At 47.9% G+C, this 22668-nt stretch overlaps 1 protein-coding gene across 4 annotated transcripts in view; it reads right to left on the reverse strand.

The window, feature by feature from the left end:
• EML4 (EMAP like 4) overlaps nt 1-22668 on the reverse strand; it is a 677127-nt gene that overhangs the window by 648180 nt on the left and 6279 nt on the right. The gene's annotated exons all lie outside the window — the stretch shown is intronic.

A 22668-nucleotide genomic window follows, 5' to 3' on the forward strand; every position in this document is an offset into this window, starting at 1 on the left:
GAGCAGGAGAGTGAGTCAGGGACAAAAGGGGCACCTTAATTTGAGCCGGGGTGCCTAGGAACGCTTGCTCCAATAATGAAGAAAACAGACATATGAGACATGGAATTGGAGGCAGAATACAATGGCAGTTTAATGAGAAGATGCAACTTCAAAGAAACCGCAGAATAGAGACATAAAGTACAAAATACAGAATCCAGATAATCATACAGCTGTCATAATATTCTCTGTATCTCAATTAATGTACTGACAGAGAGAGAGAGAAAACACATCTATAAATGCATCATGAGAAACAAGTTACACCAAAGAAAATGTTACCTAGGAACACTCACGTTTACTCTTAGAGCAAGCATTCCTGCAATTACAATACAAAATCTTTTAAATGCAAAAGTAAAGAGAACAATGGTTAAACATAACATGACATTTCATATAGGTAAAATAGAATAAGATACTTCAAGCAAAGCAGAGCAAGACATTTTAAGCAAATGAAGACAAGAGCTCCCAGCTCTTGGGGAAAACCTGCCCTGCCTGTTAACCTACCTACAGACGGCGAGGTAGTCCGTCGATATCTGTGGGTGCTCCCTTTTTATATCATTTTGTGGGCTCCTTTGCACGCTACATCTACCTACGTATGCTACCCAAAAGCTTCGTCTGCAGATTTTACCAGATATTTCGTCATTTACCCACTTAATGCTGACAATGGACTGGGTGAAAAGGTCGGTCTCTCAGGCCAATCGCTTATCGTAAGTTCCATAGAGCAAGCAGAAAATAATGGGTATTGTACGGGAATTCAATATATTCATGTATAAAATCTCCTCAGTTCTCCTAACTTGACGCTCTGCGGTTGCCACTTCCTTAAAAACGGGAAACCTGCCCAGGAAGCAAGTACCAGTCCAGGATGCAGCCTACTGTATGTCGACAGCTTCAGGGGGATGTTGAACTTTGATACCGAGCACGGAGCACTCGGGTAGGGTGGGGGCTACTAGTTTGGATCAGAAGGCCTCGCAGACCTGCCTTCAGACTGCTATACACTAAAATTGCAGAGCTATGGTCAATTTAACAAAGAGGCCTACATATTGAACAGAAGGGCCTACACAGGGGTTTTATGCTGGCTGAGTGGTAAGGATGTCTCAGGATAATTATATAGCAACACAGGACCCGCTGGTCAATTTAATACGGCCTACAAATGCAGCTGGCAGGGCAAGGACAAGGGTCTCATACTTCAGGTGTGGACAGAACGGGCCAGGGGCCCCCTGTGATACAAAATCTACCCTCCTTCAAGGCTGTGGCAATGTAATAGACCATTGTGGGCAGAAGGAAGAGGCAATGGTAGTACAACCATACATGCCAACAGACCCGATTCAGCCAGGAAACGTCCAATGTTTTTAAGCTCAAATGGGCTTTATTTGATCTGTCTCCTGTCTACAATATCCTCTTTTTCAATGTAACTCAAAGGGGAAAATCAATACCCCAGTTTTTTTTCAAAATCTCCCTCTTACCAAGTTCAAAATGTTCGCAAGTATGGTACATTGGATCATGGAAGGAAATGGGATAGGGACATGGACTTGGATAACAGAGGACAGGAGGGACATGGAGAGGTGCACCAAACTGACCCTGCAGGGCAGGCATCAGGGTTTGCAGCAGCACAATACACCACACAGGGCATGCAGGACGGGAGTGCAGCACAACAATCCATAGAAAGCAAGAGGGAGGGGACAGGACCATGCACATGGACAACAGAGAACAGAGGGGCAAGAGGCAATGGTAGCTAGCTGACCATAATGGACAGACAGGAGAGAAAGCTGCAGTATAACAGACCATAAAGGGCAGGAGGGACGGATCAGGGGCATTACAATGGAACAGACAAGCCAGGAGGGAGGGAGTAGGGCTGGGGGCAAGGGGGCAGGGCAGGAGCAGCAAGATAGCCATGGAGGTCAGGCAGGATGGGCACTAGAAGCAAGACACACCATGAAGAGCAACATTGAGACTGTGATGGCATACACACAGACCATGGAGGGAAGGTGGGAGGGGGTCAGGGGCAGCTAACTGACCACACAGGGAAGGTGGGAGGGGCCATGGCAGCACAGAAGACCATGCATGGCAAGTGGGAGGGTTAGTGGCAGCACAATGGCTATGATGGGCAAGAAGGAGGGTGGAGGGGCATGCACAAAGGACGATGGAGGATAGAAGGAAGGGTCAGGACCTGTGCACAGACAAGAAAGTTCAGGGGAAGGGACCTCACAACAGACCACACGGGGCAGGCAGGAGGAGCAGTTGCAGCACAACAGACCAGGGAGGGCAGAAGGGTGTGGCAGTACAATGGACCATGTAGGACAGGAGGAAGAGGATAGGGGCATGGCATGTGGACAGGCAGGGTGGAGGTGGCAGGGACAGGTTACAGTCATCTGACAATGCTAGGCAGGTGGGAGGGGAGTGGCAGCTCAACAGAACACTCAGAGTAGATAGGAGTGGCAGGTCCATGGGACATGGTGGGCAAAAAGGATGGAGCAGGGGCATGCACAAAGACATCGGAGGGCAGGGGGAAGGAGAATAGGGGCAGCAAGCTAAGCACAGAGTTTAAGCAGGAGGTCAATGATGGGGCATAGAATTGGGCAATGGAGGGCAGGAGGAGTGGACTGGTACATCATACTAAATTGAGGGCAGTGGCAGCACATCAGACCATGCATGGCAGGAGGGAGGAGGCTAGTCCATGGATTCACACAACAGAGGATAGGGAGGAAGGGGATGGGGCAGCAAGCTAACTGTTCAGAGAAGGCGGGTATTAGGAACTTTATTGTTTTTAAAACATTGTGTCTGTGCGAACTACTTAAAATATGAACAAGTATGCAGCATAATCTCACTTTTATTCAGGAAGAAGAGGACGTTTGTGACTGTGACTCCGGGCTCACTTGGCAGAAACACCCCCTGACCCTCCACCCCCTATCGCAAAATGTAATGCCTGTGAAAAGGGTAGGTGAACACAGTGTTATATAGAACATAGTCCTGAGAGCACGATTGAAAATGAAAACTAGATATAGTGTATGGTATAAACTATGCACCAAAAAGTGTGATATAAGATGAACCGGGCGTGAAATATAATATGCAATACATTGTGCGCAATGACAGATTCATTGGAGAGCGCGAGATAGCACAGGCACTAGCGCGTGCTATGCGATATGCGCCTTGGAGTGTAATATGCACAGGGCAGTGTTGTGTAACCTAACTAGTCTCTAAAGTTGTAATATAAAATATGTGCTGGGGAGTGTAACGTTGCATATGCACTGTGACAAAGATATGGATCCCAGATTGTAATATGTATGGCATAGCACTGTGCGTTATAACATAGGCATCGAGAAAGGCACGTTAGATGGGGCAATATAACCCGTGCGAAGACAAGTGTGGCATGACATATTCACGGGGTGGTGTTACAGTGCACATGGGCTAGAGAGTGTCATAGCATATGCACTAGCTAGTGGAATACAACACAGAGGTGTGTGGCACTCGGCAGGCAATGGTGGGTGTAACACAGCATTGGGCTCTGTCAGGAGCACGCTGTTACTCTCAAGTGATGTTCGTCCCCTTTCCAGAGAGTAAAATAAAAAGTATTACACATCCGGCAGTGGATGTGTGTTTTATTAACCGTGAGGGGGGTTTCTTGCATAGTTTTGGTCGAATTCTTGTCGAATCCCCTTTGAATGGCTTGGTGTGCATGTGTATTAAATGTGCCCGTCAATAGCTACCCATGTTTGTATAAATAAACGACAAGGGTGTCTACCAGGATTAGGCACGGTAGGGCATCAGACATGTCAGAGCTTCACTAGTGGTGTAAATACATTCCACGTGGATTCATTGCATGCATAGTCGCCTTTTAATGAATATCACGCAAATCGTCATGGTGATAGGTACGTACGGTTTGTCCAGCATGTCCTAGGTGTGTCTATAAATATATATTTTTTAAAAATAATAAAAAACAGTGGCCGGCCCTGGGGATTGGGGTCAAAAAAATATAATTAGGAGACTGGCCCTGGGGGATGGGGTCATCAGGGCCAATAAATTAGAATAAGAAGGGGAACCAAACAGCCCCCCTTCTTAAAAAACTAAAATAAATAAAAGACTGGCATCGTGCCGGAGGCCATGCCCCCTCCGTGCAGCACTCTGCAAACGCGCCCCCAACAGGCATCTCCAGTATGCGCCAGGGAGCTGCGCTGCAGCCAGGTGTTCTGAGGCCAAGCCCCTTTTTACACCTCTCTGCAACGCAGCTCTGTGGCGCTTACTGGAGGTACCTAGTGGTCTAGTTTGACCATAGGGACCCTTAGGATTCAGGGGGACTTAATCTCTCAACTTAGAACAGCCACAGGGCGCGTTTACACAGTGGTGAAGGGAGGGGACGGGGCCTGAGGTGACATGTGCAAACACGCACTATGGTACGTTTTAAATTGGGGATATAATTTCCCTTCAATACTGAGGGCCCCTGGGGGCTAACTAGCCCACCAAGTGCTTCCAGTAAGCGCCACTGAGCTGCATTGGAGAGAGGTGGTCCAGGCCGTGCCACTTTTTACACCTCTCTGCAACGCAGCTCTGTGGCACTTACTGGAGGTACCTAGTGGGCTAGTTGGACCCTAGGGACCCTCAGGATTCAAATGAACTTAATCTCCCAACTAAAAATGGACACAGGGCGTGTTTACACAGTGGTGAAGGGAGGGGACGGGGCCTGAGTTAACGTGTGCAAAAACGCCCTGTGGCCTGTTTAAGAGGTAGTTTTAATCCCCATGCCCTATTATACACTAGGGGCTTACAGAGGAGGTCATGCTAATCACAGGGGGACCCCAACGCATAATGTTCCCTAGTGTATGTAGGTGTTTTCACTGTATTCTAAGTGTCTTTTAACATAGCACTGGCTCTAGGACTGGTTAGTCAGACTCAGTTACCACCAGTATCCGTCTGAAAAAGTTGAGGGTACAGGATGATTTTGCAACAAGGCTTCTTTCTGCTCTTCTTTTTGTTCTTTCTGCACGTTATCCTTCTTCCTGCACTTATCTTCGTATTTGAGGACTTCTGTTGCTTCTTTCTGCACTTCTTTTGTTTCTTTCTGTGCATTTTTTCTTCTTTCTTCACATGTCCTATCTCTGTAGGCATAGTTAGAAATTAGCATTTAAAAAACCTTTGAAATTCACAGAAAAAACCATAGGTTTCAGGCACGTTATAGTTAGGAATTAGCATTTAAAAAACCTCAGAAATTCCCTGAAAAAACCATAGGTTTCAGGGGTGTTATAGTTAGCTGGACTTTTCACTTGTCAAAACCATTGAAATTCCCCCGTTATAGTTAGTTCAGCTAACTATAACTCGCGCGCCCGCAATGCACTGCTGATGACGTCACATATTACATCACTCATGACATGGTCAGTGACATCACTCATGACATCACTGATGACATCTCAAATGACATCACTGATGACATCATCCTTGTGATAGAGTGGCAGACCTCCTCTCACCCTAATATAACCTTTGATACACACATTCAAAAATAGAGACTAAAATTTTCAAAACAATGGACATACCAATACCAGTTACAACAACCTCTTCAGTAATTCTAAGATCCACATACACATCCACTCATTCACCAACAGTCCTATACAGTCACTCATACATGTACTCACTCATCATATGTACTCATACACCTATACATCCTGTTACACAATGCCACTCATCCATAGAGTTACTCACACACATAGTCACTCATGCTAATAAAGAATCAAACATACATTTACTTGCATATACAGTTATACACACACCACCATACTTACTTCTACGGAAACTTACACATACTTAGTCTTTTAAACAATCACTTATAGAAACACATACTTATTCATACAGGAACTCTTTCAATCTCTCACTCTCACATATACTCACTTATATACACCAATAGTCACATATACTAGTTTAAAACATATGTAGTTACTCATAAAGACACTATTGAGACAGTCATTCACTCACTAACACACCCATACACACACTCATCCACCCATACAGTCCTGCACACATGCTGTGTTCAACACATACAAACAGTGAGTCACTCATTCAAGCACCTATGCACTACGTAATACCCCCCACCGAACCATGCAGACACTCAGACTGATACTCAAAAAACCAACTAATAACCTATATAGACACCCATGTAGCTACTCACCAACCCATGAAGCCACTTATACACAAAGTGAGAGACTGATACAGATATTTACATATTTAAACATTACTCACTAAGCCATGTATTCACTATGATACACTTAATCAGTCAGTTACACAATCAATTTTTCAAAAACAAATCATCCATTTAGACACTTATATACCCATTTATTCTTCCATCGACCTTGAGATATACATATATAAAACATATTTAATTTTCAGAAAAACACACATTCACTGGATGATGTCATCAGTGATGTCATTTGAGATGTCATCAGTGATGTCATGAGTGATGTCACTGACCATGTCATGAGTGATGTAATATGTGACGTCATCAGCAGTGCATTGCGGGCGCGCGAGTTATAGTTAGCTGAACTAACTATAACGGGGGAATTTCAATGGTTTTGACAAGTGAAAAGTCCAGCTAACTATAACACCCCTGAAACCTATGGTTTTTTCAGGGAATTTCTGAGGTTTTTTAAATGCTAATTCCTAACTATAACGTGCCTGAAACCTATGGTTTTTTCTGTGAATATATATATACGCACATACATATATATCAATGCAGATATATATATATATATATATATATATACACACACATATATATGTGTGCGTGTAGAGAGGTAGAGAGTGGTAGAGAGTCAGAGAGAGAGGTTAGAGAGAGGTAGAGTAGAGAGTAGAGAGAGGGTAGTAGAGAGAGTAGTAGAGAATAGTAGTAAAGAGTGTAATAGAGAGTGAGTAGTAGAGAGTGAGTAGTAGAGAATTAGTAGAGTGAGTAGCAGAGAGTAGTAGAGAGAACAGAGAGTAGTAGATAGTAGTAGATAGTAGGAGTGAGTAGTAGAGAGTGAGTAGTTGAGTAGTAGATAGTGAGTAGTAGAAAGTGAGTAGCAGAGAGTAGTAGGGTGAGAAGTAGAGAGTGGAGTAGTAGAGAGTAGAGTAGTAGAGAGAAGTAGAGAGTGAGTAGTAGAGAGTGAGTATTAGAGTGAGTAGAGAGAGAGCAGTAGAGAGTAGAGAGTAGTAGAGAATGAGTAGTAGAGAGTAGTGAGTAGTAGAAAGTAGTAGAGAGTGAATAGTAGAGAGTAGTAGAGAGGTAGAGAGTGAGTAGAGTGAGTAGAGAGTGAGTAGAGTGAGTAGAGAGTGAGTAGTAGAGAGGTAGAGAGTAGTAGAGTGTGAGTGGTGAGTAGTAGAGCGTGATTAGTAGAGAATGATTAGAAGAGAGTGAGTAGTAGAGAGTGAGTAGTAGAGAGCGAGTAGTAGAGAGTGAGTAGTAGAGAGTGAGTAGTAGAGAGTGAGTAGTAGAGAGTGAGTAGTAGAGAGTGAGTAGTAGAGAGTGAGTAGTAGAGAGTGAGTAGTAGAGAGTGAGTAGTAGAGAGTGAGTAGTAGAGTAGTAGAGAGTGAGTAGTAGATAGTAGAGGGAGTGTAGTAGAGACTAGTAGAGAGTAGGTAGTAGAGAGTGGGTAGTAGAGTGTGGGTAGTAGAGAGTGAGTAGTAGAGAGTAGCATAGAGTAGTAGAGAGTGATTAATAGAGAGTTAGTAGAGAGTGAGTAGTAGAGAGAGAGTAGTAGAGAGCGAGTAGTAGAGAGCGAGTAGTAGAGAGTAGGGTTTACGATCTGTGGAGTTGGGGGGGGGGGGAAATTAGGATAATAAATGTAGGATTTGTGAGACTGCTTTTCAGTAGCTGACCGTGCTCGTCATTAACTCACTTAGTCATTTTACCACAAAGTCAAAAAAGGTTCCGAGAGTTTAATTGTCTGCTCGAGAGTTTTTGTGAGACAGTCCTCAGTCCAAAAAGCACTAGTGACGTCAGCAAAGAAAAGGCATGTTTTTTGTCACCTCTCACTATGTCTAACATTTCTCGCTCACTTGATGAAACTGCACCCACCATGTTGATTTAAAATCGTGACACTATGCAGCAAATACACAGAATAACATTTACCCCGCACATAAAGCCGCTAGCAGTAAGGCCTTTCAGTCGGCATTAACTGTTACCTGAATTTCAAGATGCATTCCTTACCATAAATGCGTAAATGTTTCCCGCCTCATACCCTGAGGAAACCGCACAAGTGGCTACCGCGCCAGCCTCTCTGTCTCGAGTTTCGGGCACTCTCCCCTCCCATAGAAAGCTTTTAATGGAGGTCTGGGCAGCTAATACCTCGCTTCACCTAGAGCGGTGGCTGCGCGCGCCTTGGCGCATTCCTCAGCACTGCCGCCCGGCCCTTTAGCCTGTCTGGGAAAGCGAAAGCACGCCGCCATGCACGCGTAGGGACAAAAAAATGTGAGCGCGTGTGCACAAAGATGGCGTCGTGCTGTCCACATGCACGTGCATTTTTTTTGTCCCTACGCGTGCATGGTTAGCTTTGCCGATGGCGAGAGCAGCCATCTTTGTCCATTTGGACGCGTGTGCATTCAGCTTTGGCTGAATCGATTACAAAAGGTGCTCTCTATGGCGAGTGCGGCGAATGAGCTGCTTTCGCCAGGCGAGACCTAAAAAGAGTCACGAGGGGCGAAGTCTGACAGTCAATTAATCTGTATCCTTTTTCTTTAAAAAAACACTCTGTCCCAAAGTACTTGACAAGAAGGACAAATGTTGTAGTAAATCTGTTCTGGCTTACCTAATTGTTACAAACGGCTGCATTTTAAGATTCCACATGGGGTTAAAGAACCTACTGGAGAGATCTTAGTGTACTCATCAGGCTCTTTCGTATAATAAGGGTAAGATAACTGTGGCATCAAAGTACTTGCTGGAGAGATCTGTATGGGCTAGTCAGAGGTCTGACTCATCATAAAATAGCATAAAGAGTTAGTGTGCCTGTTGCAAAGCACAGTGTGTAACAGGAAGGCCACGTTGTATTTTATGTAGCTATATCATGAGGTTACTGCTTCCGCTGCAGAAATCCTGGTGATCTGCAGGTCACAAGTTATATTCCCTGTAGTGGTGGCGGGCTGCACTCCGGGTGATGGGCTGACATGGGAAATTCACACAGCAGCCCCCCTACTATTGTTTGGATGCTGGCTTAGCCAGATTTTACAACCAGAAGCCTTTGCCACGTGGAACTACATAGGGATCCCACTTCTCGGAGAGGTCTAGCAAGTATCAATCACTAAGTCGCTTCCTAATCTACAAGCCCAGTACCCCCTTTCTTCCACCCAATTCCATAAGTATTTACAGTTCAGACATGCGCTCTCATGCAACTGAACGAGCATGGAGACCTTCAAGGATTTAGCCCACTCAAAGCCAAACTCCTCCAAGACCCACTGGGGAAGGGAGGTGTCCCACAAATCTACAAAACACGTATAATTAACTCCTCCACTGCCTTTGACTTGCTTAAAACGAGATGGGAATTATGGGTGGGTACCCTCGAGAAGGCTTATTGGAGAGGTGCTTACATGGCCCCCCACACCCTAGTCAATCTGACTCGCCTACAACTGATCCAACTTAATTATCTGCATATAACTTATATCACACCCCTATGGCTCTGGATAGCCGGCAAACAAACCTCATCCAACTGTGCCCACTGCTTTTCACCAGAAGCAGATTTCTTTCACATGGCGTTGTCCTACCTCGTGATAGAGATATATTGGAACAACATTGCGGGGATAATGAATGAGGTTCTGTGGCAACCAGAGCAATTTACCCCAAGGGTGGCAGAAATAGGTATAATGGAGGATCTGGATCTTCCCCGCCACAAATGGACACTAGTCAGTATTGCCACGTTCTTGGCCTAATGCGACATAGCGTGTTACTGGACCACTGCCATAGCTCCTAGGGTAGCAAAATGGACCTCTGCCATGGACTGGTGTACTAAGATAAAAGAACCCATAAATAAGGCCAGAGGGGACCCCCACTGTCCCAGATGTCGTGGTGCACCAGCAGATTTTCTGCATATGGTTTGGACGTGCCCAGTGATCCGGACGTACTGGGGGGCGGTTATTGGAGAACTGACCAGGATAACCGGTTGGACGATTGCATTGGATCCCCGTGTATGTTTACTGGGCTTGATACCGCGAGACCCGAAACGCAAGATAAGCAGGCGGTTTCTGGTCCTGGGGCTAGTGATAGCCAAAAGGCGTATAGCAATCCACTGGTTGACGCAGCAAGGACCTGCACTGGCAAAGTGGAGGTCAGATTTACGGGAATGGGCCAAAGCCGAGGAGGGGCACATACAGAACACCAGGAGAGACCCCAAGTTGCCGGAGGTGCTACTAGCATGGGGGGTAATGATGCAGGAAATAGCGGGACAGGCCTCCCAAGTCACTATATCCAGTACAGCTGGAATGTCCATTGGAGTGAGGGAAACCCCAGGTCAAGAGAGGGAGATCGCAGGTGGCGCCGTGTGAGTACTTAGATATACGAACCTTGAGTTCCAGTGACCCGGCAGTGAGGGGGGAGGGATAGGGGGGGGCAGTTGGGTTCGGGGAAGCGGCTGGGAGGTGGGAGGGGGGAATTGCTTTTTTTTTCTTCTTTCTTTAAGATTGGTTTGGATAAAGCGAATTCACTGAGACATCGATTGTAAAATATTGAAGATAATGGACTCTCCTAGGTGTTGCACCCACACATTGTTGCTCTTCGATATTAGTACTGTGCGGTTCCTCGCCTCCATAGAGGTGGACTAACTAAGGAACTGCTGGTTGAGCGGGGTGCGGCAAGATTGATGAAGACCTAATAACAGGATTATGGATGACGCCACAACCGGAACACTTCCAGGTGACACGTGTTAGCTTTGTCCATTGGTACTCTGTAGATCTCGGTCTCACAGCTTCCTATGTCGGAGCCTCTTCGAAGCATTTGTCGATATTGCTATGTTATGCAGTGTACTGATGATGACGGAAGTTGTAATCTTGAGGAAACCAATAAAGTTTGTTTAAATCTAAACAAACAAAAAAAAAAGGCCAGAGGGTCTCTGAAAAACAAGCTACGATATGGGGGGAAATGGTGGAATTAATCGGGTTTTACAAAAGAGCATTGAGGAGAAGGGGAGGTGGGCTGGGCGGGAGAGGCCGGGGCAAGGATTGAGGAAAGTGAAGGAAACAACAGCTGTGGTTCCTTGTAAACATGTGTGTAAATATGCGATATCAGGGTATACAATAAACTGAATAACGTGTATGGATAATCCCTGTAATGTAGCTGCATGAGTTGAGAACTGTCATTAAGCAGATGCTTGCTACCCACCAATCATCAATTCAGAAAATTACTATATTTTTTCTCAATCTTTCATTACTCGGAGGACGCTAGAAAGCATTGCGCGGGATGGTAATAAAGAGTTATTAGTAAAATGCTAAATGAATGGCTGATGTACTCATGTAGACAGATGTATCTGATGCTGTAACACTGCATGCATATCTCTTACATAGAAAGCTTAGAAAACTCAAAAGCCAGCCCACAAATCAAGCTGGATCTCTTGAGCATGTGTGAAGGTGACAAGCTGATTGTCTTTGTTTCCAGAAATCAGTTTGTCAGGCTCCAGCTAGCTCCCAGTCAGGAGAAGACTTGGGTAAAAGGAGTGCTGACAGACATTTAATGGAGGTATTTATGACGGTCCCAGCTGGAACTGAATTTAAGAGGCGTCCCTCACCCCAATTTTGAACATGTCCTGATGTCGGCCCTAGGACATGGTCAGCCCACTGGGCCGGGCTGGACACGGCTCAATAATAGCTGCAGAGTGTTGTGAGAGAAGCATGCTGGACCGAAGCACTCATGAAATATACTAGAAATGGCAAAAGAAATCACCTTGCAACGGAATAGAGTTGTAGCTTCTACACCGGAGTTATCTCAATTTACAGACTTTTGATGATAGTAAGCTGTTAATTAAGGGAGTCTGGGTGACGTTGTTATTGTCTGTTTTGAAGGGGGGTGCACCTAAATATGCAAGAGAAGCGTGGGTTTTCACTTTCGGAAAACGTTCTTAAATAAATCCATCTTGGATAAATACCTCTAATTTCTAAACTCATTAAATCGTTTGAGTTGATAGCACATGACAGCTTTGTCATTTCTAAATAAAACGCCTTCTTAGCACTCAAAAAAGAATATCACTTTATATAAAATACCTTAATCAGCATCCTTCAGAGTTGATTTGTTTGCAGCACACACTGCTGGTAAACTTTCTGCATCACGGCACATGCACTGTTTTTTAAACGACCAAGCTGCAGTCCTGCATACTATATTCCTCGGCTAAATACCCACAAACTTCAATCTAGCTCATTTGTTAGAGTTTCCAGTATATTTGTGTTTTATTTAGAAAATTGTTTGTTAGTTGTCAACATCTGCAGATACAATGTTCTTTAAGACTCCTCTAGGATAAAATATGTGTGGCTGTTTTAGTCTGTCTTTTCTCATATGCACAATGAGGTCATGCCTTGGGCGAGCCGCCGAAAAGACCCCACAATAAATGGTCACATCTAGCGGGCCAACTGCAATCAAAAATTCTCAAAAGTGGTAAAAAAAAGACAAACAGTAAAGGAAATAAACCAGTGATAGCCACGTGATTTCCTTAACTTCATCTGCATGGGGTGGGGGCAGTGAGACAATTAATTCAATCTTGGACCACTGCACTAAAACATTGCTAAGCTTTGTTGTCGACACCGGGTTGCACGGTGGAGCTGGCATCCCCTTAAGGAAATTAGAGGATTGCATCCAGATTCCCTTGACAACCAAGATGTATTCAAGCTGTAGATTCACACGGTGCTGTCGCTACTCGTCTGTGACCTGCAATTACCTTTTTTTTTCTTCCATTTAATACTGACTGGTTAGATATCACTGACTCATTAACCAGGAGCAGCACCCAGCTTGGCATTTAATCCACCCTCACACTGAGCATGTGCTTTTAGGGGCCGGCCCACCGTCGTGTGCATGTGGAAACCTATATCTTTCTGAGGGACATCAAGGAGTCAAAAGACAAATTGGTGGGACCTGCTTTCATAACAAAGAGATCGTGGCGTAGTAGTTCGAGACAGACTGCTCCTTTTGGCCAATTGATAGCACAGTTTGCGTATTGTTAACCCCTTAACGGCACAGGTGAGCACTGCTCCATAACAATTATAAAAGTAACAATGCTTTAAATTTAGAATGATGAGACGATGCATTCCTGGTGCATATTATTTTTCACCACGTGAATCCAGGGTCAGCTGAGCAGTTCATGCCATATGAGTGACTAATTGGGATATTTGTATAAATTAATGACAACTGCCCGCATTTGCCAAGTGAATCATGCCCACGACGCAAGGTTGCACCCTCATTTGGGGGAAAACGGGCTCAGGGGAAAACAGGCGCTCAATAAAATAAAATTAGAGAGTGGGATTCAACATTGTTATTGTCTATTACGTGAATCTGGAGAAAGCTGTGTGAAGAAATAACTAGATGGAGAAACCACTAACCCGCTATGAAGAAAAGTAGCTACAATGAATATCCATTTTAGATCACTGTTTTGACAATTTAAAAAAAAAAATTATTTTCGGTTTTATCATCAGTATAACATCAGTAGGACAGAGGTCATGGTTACTAAAAGACGCAAGGCTGTCAGATGAGAGCTAAAGTTAGTGAAAATATTAGATGTAGCTTTAGAAGCAGAGTTAAGGTAAGGTTAAGAATAAGGTATGCTTTAGGGTCCGGATCAGGAAGGGTGAGGAGGGTTGCAATGCATTTTTTCATAAAAGGAATTTTTATGACAGGTTTGTTATTGCAGTTCGTCTACTATTAAGTTTGTTTTCCACTAAGATGATTCCTCAGATTGGATTCTTCAAAGGGATCAGACTTTTTAATCGCCCAGCTGATATTCCTTCTCACATAGGAGATGGAAGAACCACACCGGGCCCTACAGCACTTTGGTCAGAATGCTAAACTATTAAAGCGTGCACCACAATATTTTGTGTCTAACACTACAGACAGACTGAGGTGGGCCTGCATGAACATATTGCCTTTGTCACCTGTGTAAGACCTGGGGTCTCCAGGCCCTAAGGGGGTAACGTGACACGAGCGGCTGGGGCACCCAAAGGCTTGTGTGTAAAGCGACCATACAACCCGCACATCCACTGAAGCAAGGAACGCACACAATAAGGGACGCCACACTGTAGATATTTATGCAAATAACTCAAGTTTATCCAAGCAGTTCGAGATAAATGCAGTTCATGAGATAACAAAGCAATTCATAAGATACAAATGCACTTCATGAGATATAAATGCAGTTAATGAGATATACGTGCAGGTCATGAGATGACAATGGCAATTCACTTATGTCAGCGTTTAATCCGCCAGCACCATATTCACCAGTATGATATTCACCAGTATGTTTCCTGCAGGCTCTAGGCCACCCTTGTATATCTTACTCCCCGTGGTAGGGTTTGGGGATTGTAGCGCCACTCATAATAACTGAGCCCTGGACTTCTGAGGAGAGCCTACGATCATACGCTCCTCGTAACCTCTAATTAGGGAATCCTTCAGAGCAGAGCATTAGAACATAGCGCCACTCTTAACAAGCACGCAGTGAATACTTCCGAGCAGAGCATTAGAACATAGCGCTACTCGTAATCAGTAAGCAGTGAATACTTCAGCACAGAGCATTAGAACATAACGCTACTCATAATCAGTAAGCAGTGAATACTTCAGCACTGGGCATTTAGAACATAGCGCTTCTCGTAATCAATAGCGATGAATACTTCAGAACGGAGCATTTAGAACATAGCGCTACTCGTATTCAATAGCAAAGAATACTTCAGAACGGAGCATTTAGAACATAGCGCTACTCGTAATCAATAGCAATGAATACTTCAGAACGGAGCATTTAGAACAGAGCGCTACTCGTAATCAATAGCAATGAATACTTCAGAACGGAGCATTTAGAACAGAGCGCTACTCGTAATCAATAGCAATGAATACTTCAGAACGGAGCATTTAGAACAGAGCGCTACTCGTAATCAATAGCAGTGAATACTTCAGAACGGAGCATTTAGAACAGAGCGCTACTCGTAATCAGTAGCAATGAATACTTCAGAACGGAGCAGTTTCACGGAGCACAACGAGTCGTACGGAGCGAGCCTCTCGTACTCCGGTGCAGTTCGTGAGACACAGAGTTTCTGAATAGTCAGTGGGGAACAAGGGGCGAATCCCTCGGAGGGGTCTCTCTGTCGTGGTGACTCCCACGGAGAGGGAACCCGGGCTCAGGGTGCGGTGTGGCTCCCAGCCTGTAGGGGGCGCACCGGGGTCAGTCCCAAGCCTCCGGGCTTACCTTGCTCGACGTCGGGGGGCGTCCACACCGGCTCCGAAGTCCGCAGGCGATCCTGTTGAGACGGGGTCCGGCCACGGCCTCACACACCTTCACCACAGCTGCGACGGCAGCGACGGGGCCCTGGGCTTCTCCTCGGGCCTCGTGACGATGAGGGGCACTCTTCCGGCCTCCGGGCCGCCGCAGTGAGCGCGCTTCAGCCTCCACGCCACAGGGGGGGGCTCAAATTAAGCTGGGGAGCTCCGCGCTCAACGGAGCACGCTGCCGGGGAACCCAGGCCAGGTCAGGGAGAGCAGGGGTCGCAGCGCTAAGACCTGGTTGATCCTCAGCGATACCACAATCGGTTAGGCATGTAGTTTCAAGGTTCAGTCTGGACACGCAGTCTCAGCATTCAGTTCTTGCAATCAGTTGCTCTAGAAAGTCTTGATGGCGCAGATGTATCTGGCGCCCTTGGGGGTTCTGTTCCTGGGGGGTAGGGAATGAGTTGGCGACTAGGTCCTTCCTAGTCAGGCTGGGCAGAGGTTCTCTGGGTCCTCCTACTGCTGGGCAAGATCAGTGGGTTTCACAGGATCCCTCACTCACTTAAGAGGCAGCACCTAAATCCTGTCATTCTCAGAGGCATAAGTCCCTGGCTAGGCCCTACCGCCTACACTCCTGCGTGGATTCTCCAGCTCTGCTTTACCCCACTGGCCAACTGACTAGAAAAAGTTCCCCCCCTCACTTAAGTAGCCCTAGGTCAGGTGACCTCTAGCCAAGGCGGCAAAAGTAAAACCACACCTCCCTTCTAGAAGGTTCCAGCACATTCCAGGAGCTTCCCCATTCTACCTATGGGATAAAAAAGGCGGGCTGGTGTCGCAACATTGTTGTGGGGTTCCAGCCAGCTCCTAGCAGCTAGGGTGCTACTATGAAAGCCAACTCTGCAGTAGCAGGGGTCTGTGGCAGCCATCTTGGGAGAAGGGAGCACCTGCACCTTAACACTGATTGGCAATGAAAAGGCGCCCGGAGACCTAAGTCCAACATCAAAATGAGGGTGGAAAAAATGAGGCATGACCAAAAATAGATGGGGAGACCACCCTAGGGCTGACAGGTCCAACACGCGTCCCCCCCAGCCGAAAGAGGGGAGAGCTACCCAACCTCTAGGGAGTTCTCATCGCTAAGGCGGAAAAACCTGGAGAGACCGTCAGCATTGGCGTGGTCAACTCCGGGCCGATGTTCCACCCGAAAATCCATCCCCTGTAGGGAAATGGACCACCTCAACAACTTGGGGTTTTCGCCTCTCATCTGCATGAGCCAGCGAAGGGGGCGGTGGTCGGTCTGAATGAGGAAGTGAGTTCCAAAGAGATATGGCCTCAACTTCTTCAGAGCCCAGACCACCGCGTAGGCTTCTCTCTCAATGGTGCTCCATCGCCGTTCCCGAGGGAGGAGTCTTCTGGATATGAAGGCCACCGGTTGATCTTGGCCCTCGGTGTTGAGTTGCGAGAGCACCGCACCTATGCCGTGCTCTGAGGCGTCGGTCTGCACAATAAATTCCTTGCTGAAGTCTGGTGTTGCTAGTACTGGAGCGGTACACATCGCATGTTTCAGCGTGTCAAAGGCTTCTTGGCATGCAGCTGTCCATATGACCTTGCGAGGTTGCTTCTTCGAGGTCTATTCCGTCAAGGGGGTTACGATGGTACCATATCCCTTGACGAACCGGCGGCAATACCCAGTGAGGCCGAGGAAAGCTCGGACCTCTGTTTGGGTCTTGGGGGGCTCCCAAGCCAAGATGGTGTCTATTTTGGCCTGGAGGGGTTGCACCTTACCTCCGCCCACCAGGTGTCCCAGGTACACGACAGATCCCTGTCCAATCTGGCACTTGCTGGCTTTAATTGTTAGGCCAGCACGTTGCAGCGCCTGCAATACCTCCTGGAGGTGTTGCAGATGGTCCTCCCAGGTGCTAATGAAGACAGCTATGTCATCCAGGTAGGCCGCTGAGAAGGACTCCAGACCAGATAGTACCTGATTCACTAACCGCTGGAATGTGGCCGGAGCATGTTTGAGCCCAAAGGGCATCACTCGGAATTGGTAGTGGCCCTCGGGGGTGGAGAACGCTGTCTTCTCCCTTGCTCATTCGGCCATGGCAATCTGCCAATATCCGGATGTCAGATCAATGGTGCTGAGGTACCGATCTGCTCCCAGCCGGTCCACCAGCTCGTCTGCACGTGGGATGGGGTGAGCATCTGTCTTCGTGACAGAGTTCAACCCCCGGTAGTCCACACAGAACCGAAGCTCCGGCGTCGTACCCGGTGGGGCCGCTTTCGGCACCAACACCACTGGACTAGCCCACGGGCTGCTGGAAGGTTCTATCACCCCTAGCTCCAGCATCTTTGCCACCTCACGCTGGATGCCATCTTTCACTCGGTCAGAGAGCCGGTAAGACTTGTTCTTCACCGGGGGGCTGTCCCCTGTGTCCACATCATGGGTACACAGCTGAGTGATTCCAGGCGTGAGGGAGAACGAGGCGAACTGTCCCAGGACATGGCGGCAGTCCCTCTGTTGCTCTGGGGTCAAGGATGGGGAGAGGACTACACCTTCCACCGAACCATCCTTCTCTTGTACCGCTAGAAGGTCAGGAAGAGCTTCACTCTCTTCCTCTTCGCTCCCATCCATCACCATCAGGAGAGCAAGCTCTGATCGCTCATGGTGCGGCTTCAGGCCGTTGACGTGGAGCACCCTGAGGGGCTGTCGGGGGGTCTTCAAATCCACTACGTATGTGGTCTGGCCTCGTCGCTCCACAATGTCGTACGGACCAGTCCACCGATCCTGGAGGGCACAAAGCTCCCCAGGTTCCATGACCCACACCTTCTGTCCAACGTCCAACTCGACCGTTCGAGTGTTGCGGTCATACCATTCCTTCATCACGGTCTGGCTAGCCTCCAGGTTCTCTGAGGCCGCCTTCCACAGCTTGGCCATCTGGCTGCGGAACGCCAGCATGTAGCTGACAATGTCACGGGGAAGCTTCTGCGAAGTCTTCTCCCACCCCTCTTTCACTAAACTGAGGGGACCCCTAACGGGATGGCCATAGAGCAACTCAAACAGGCTGAACCCGACTCCCTTCTGCGGTACCTCCCGGTAGGAGAATAACAAGCAGGGGAGGAGGACGTCCCATTTACGCCTCAAGCCCTCTGGCAGGCTTCGGATCATACACTTCAATGTCTTATTGAAGCGCTCTACAAGTCCGTTAGTCTGGGGGGGGTAAGGAGTGGAGAACCGGTAGGTCACTCCACACTCCTTCCACATGGCCTGCATGTAGGCCGACATGAAATTCGTGCCCCTGTCCGACACCACGACCTTGGGGAATCCCACTCGGGTAAAAATCCCCAATAGTGCCCGCGCCACCACCGGTGCAGTGATGGTCCTCAGAGGAATAGCCTCTGGGTACCTTGTGGCGTGGTCCACCTAAACCAGAGTGAACCGGTGTCCCGCTGCGGTCGGAGGGTCCAATGGCCCAACAATATCAATACCGACCCTCTCGAAAGGGGTCCCGACCACGGGGAGCGGTTCCAATGGGACTTTCAATTTAGTCCCAGTCTTGCCACTTGCCTGACAAGACTTACAGGTCTTGCAAAAGGTGTCTGAGGTGATTCTCATCCTGGGCCAATAAAAATGAGGGACCAACCGTGCAAAGGTTTTGTCCTGACCCAGATGTCCGGCTAAGGGTATCTCGTGCGCTAACTCCAGCAGGAAGGCGCGGTGACATTGGGGGACCACTATGGCCCTCGAAGATCCATGTACCGGCACCCTGGGCTCACTGTATAGGAGACCATCCTCCCAATACACATGATATACTCCCATCTCCTGACTGGCCACTTGGGCTTCGGCCTGTCGCCGCATGCCTTCAAGCGTGGGGCACGCCCTTTGTGCCTGACAAAATTCCTCCCGGGTAGGCCCTCCTCCCACATGCCAGTCAGCAAGGGTCGGCAAGTCCTCCACGGGAACGACATCCACCTCCACGGACTCCGGGGGCACCTCTGCGGCCTCCCCATCCATCTCACGGGGCGTGTCCTCTACCACCTTCTTCTTTCCTCTTCTGGTGTTGGGTTGGGCCATAATTCCAGGCTCCAACCCAGGGTGAGTTCCATGCTGGGCAGCCATGGACCGCGTGACTACGCAAGTCCACCCTGGTAATCCCAGCATCTCGGTGTGAGCTCGAAACTCGACATCTTTCCACTTGGTGTGCTCCAGGTCGTTCCCTAGCAAGCACCCCACAGGCAAGGCAGGGCTCACCGCAACTCTTAGTAGGCCTTTGACTCCTCCCCACTCAAATGGAACACGAGCCACGGGATAGTGACTCACACTGCCGTCAGCCAATACGGCCGGATGGAACTCCTCGGGGACTACTTGGTCTGGGGACACCAGCCGCCTCACTACGGTGGTCATGCTGGCTCCTGTGTCCCTCAGAGCCTCCACCCCCTCCCCGTTAACTCTCACCCTCTGTTGATATTTACCAGTGTTCGGGGGCAGGGACACTACGGGGACCACCTCTCTATCCCCGAGTGAAACCAGGGTCAGGCCTGTCCACTCCCCTTCCCTATCTAAGGGCAGCTCCACCCCAAGCGCTATACTACTCACCCCGGGACTTTTCCCACCCGTTGGGGCTGGGGGTCGCTTGCGACACTTGGGATCTCCCTTGTAGTGTCCAATCTCCCCACATTCGTAGCACCGCATAATCCTTGGCTGCTGACTCCTGTCAAGGTAAGTGGGTCTTATGGAATTGGACGGGGGTGGGGTTCCTACTCCCTTCCCAAACTTATTTTAGGGGCCTTTAGAGAACTCCACCTTTTTATCTCCCCCCCTCTTTCTTCTGGGGGAAACCCTGTCCGCCTTTCGAGCCATCTCCCCCGGGGCCCTTGTGAGACACCCGGGTGCTCACCCAAATATCTGCCTCCTACGCAAGCTCACGGGGATCCATCAACTTGCGGTCCACCAGATGTTGGCGCAGCTCCGGAAAGCACTTATCCAAGAAGTGCTCCCGTAAAAAAAGATTGTACACCCCTTGGTAGTCCTGCACCTCGCTGCCACGCACCCAACCATCTAGTGCCTTTCTCGCATAATCTAAAAAATCCACCCATGTCTGTGTGGACAGCTTATGGCTGCCACGGAACTTCTGCCTGTACCTCTCGGGGTTAAGACCAAATTTCTTCAGTAAAGCCTCTTTCATGGGGGCATACCTGACCTGATCCGCCTTGGCCAAATATAGCAGGGTGTCCCTGACATTGGGAGGTATATACCGATATAAACCACCTCCCCAATTACTATCGGGTACCCCATGGGCAGTCAAGGCTACCTCGTATGCCTCCAACCATTTAGCAATGTCGTCCCCCACTGTGTAATTGGCAATGACTTCCTATGGTAGGTAGAATTTTGACTCGTGAGACTCTTTAGGTATGCTGCCACCATTGTCCTTATTGGACGCATTCAATTGGAGGGCGCGCAGCTCCAACTCTTTCAGCTGAAGCTCGTGCGCCAGCTTCTTTTCCTCCATTGCCCATCTCTTGTTCTCTCTTTCTCTTTCATGTTCCAATTTCGCTAGCTCCCACTTTAATTGCCTCTCTTCCCTTCTGTCCTCGTACTCCTCTGGAGACGCGCTCCTCCTAGACCCTGTCCTACTACTGGCCCCAGAACGTCTCCCTGGGGGCACATTTTCAGACATATCCACATTAAGTATGTCTAGTACTTCCTGGGCGCTCTCCTCCTGAGGTGCATCTGGCGCCTCCTGTCCCTCATCCTCTCTCCCTTCTGGGTGGGCCTCTACCCATGCCCTTATGGCGGTACGGAGTTCCGGTCCTTCGGCCCTCCGCACCCCAGGCATCCCCATCCCCTGCCCAAACTCTCTCAGTTGCTTCACCGAGTACCCCTCGAGGTCAGCTAACCGGAATTCCATCTTGACAGGTGGGGACCTAGATACTAAGGAAGAAATTCCTAGGATATGGGTGACAGTTACCAGCTAACCAGGATTCTTTTACACTCTCAGCCTGGACAGTGGAATCAATAAATACAGCAAATAATAGTTGCAGAGCTTTGAAACAACAGGCGTTTAATTGTGGCGCCCTTCGCTTCACGGAAGGGTGCTGTATGGTCACAGGTCCTAATATCCCACCGCTCGCCAACAATGTAAGACCTGGGGTCTCCAGGCCCTAAGGGGGTAACGTGACACGAGCGGCTGGGGCACCCAAAGGCTTGTGTGTAAAGCGACCATACAACCCGCACATCCACTGAAGCCAGGAACGCACACAATAAGGGACGCCACACTGTAGAGATTTATGCAAATAACTCAAGTTTATCCAAGCAGTTCGAGATAAATGCAGTTCATGAGATAACAAAGCAATTCATAAGATACAAATGCACTTCATGAGATATAAATGCAGTTAATGAGAAATACGTGCAGGTCATGAGATGACAATGGCAATTCACTTATGTCAGCGTTTAATCCGCCAGCACCATATTCACCAGTATGATATTCACCAGTATGTTTCCTGCAGGCTCTAGGCCACCCTTGTATATCTTACTCCCCGTGGTAGGGTTTGGGGATTGTAGCGCCACTCGTAATAACTGAGCCCTGGACTTCTGAGGAGAGCCTACGATCATACGCTCCTCGTAACCTCTAATTAGGGAATCCTTCAGAGCAGAGCATTAGAACATAGCGCCACTCGTAACCAGCACGCAGTGCATACTTCAGAGCAGAGCATTAGAACATAGCGCCACTCGTAACTAGCACACAGTGAATACTTCCGAGCAGAGCATTAGAACATAGCGCTACTCGTAATCAGTAAGCAGTGAATACTTCAGCACTGGGCATTTAGAACATAGCGCTTCTTGTAATCAATAGCGATGAATACTTCAGAACGGAGCATTTAGAACATAGTGCTACTCGTAATCAATAGCAAAGAATACTTCAGAACGGAGCATTTAGAACAGAGCGCTACTCGTAATCAATAGCAATGAATACTTCAGAACAGAGCATTTAGAACAGAGCGCTACTCGTAATCAATAGCAATGAATACTTCAGAACGGAGCATTTAGAACAGAGCGCTACTCGTAATCAATAGCAGTGAATACTTCAGAACGGAGCATTTAGAACAGAGCGCTACTCGTAATAAGTAGCAATGAATACTTCAGAACGGAGCAGTTCACGGAGCACAACGAGTCGTACGGAGCGAGCCTCTCGTACTCCGGTGCAGTTCGTGAGACACAGAGTTTCTGAAAAGTCAGTGGGGAACAAGGGGCGAAT

Source organism: Triturus cristatus, chromosome 6 (genome assembly GCF_964204655.1).
Source record: "Triturus cristatus chromosome 6, aTriCri1.1, whole genome shotgun sequence".
Taxonomy (NCBI): domain Eukaryota; kingdom Metazoa; phylum Chordata; class Amphibia; order Caudata; family Salamandridae; genus Triturus; species Triturus cristatus.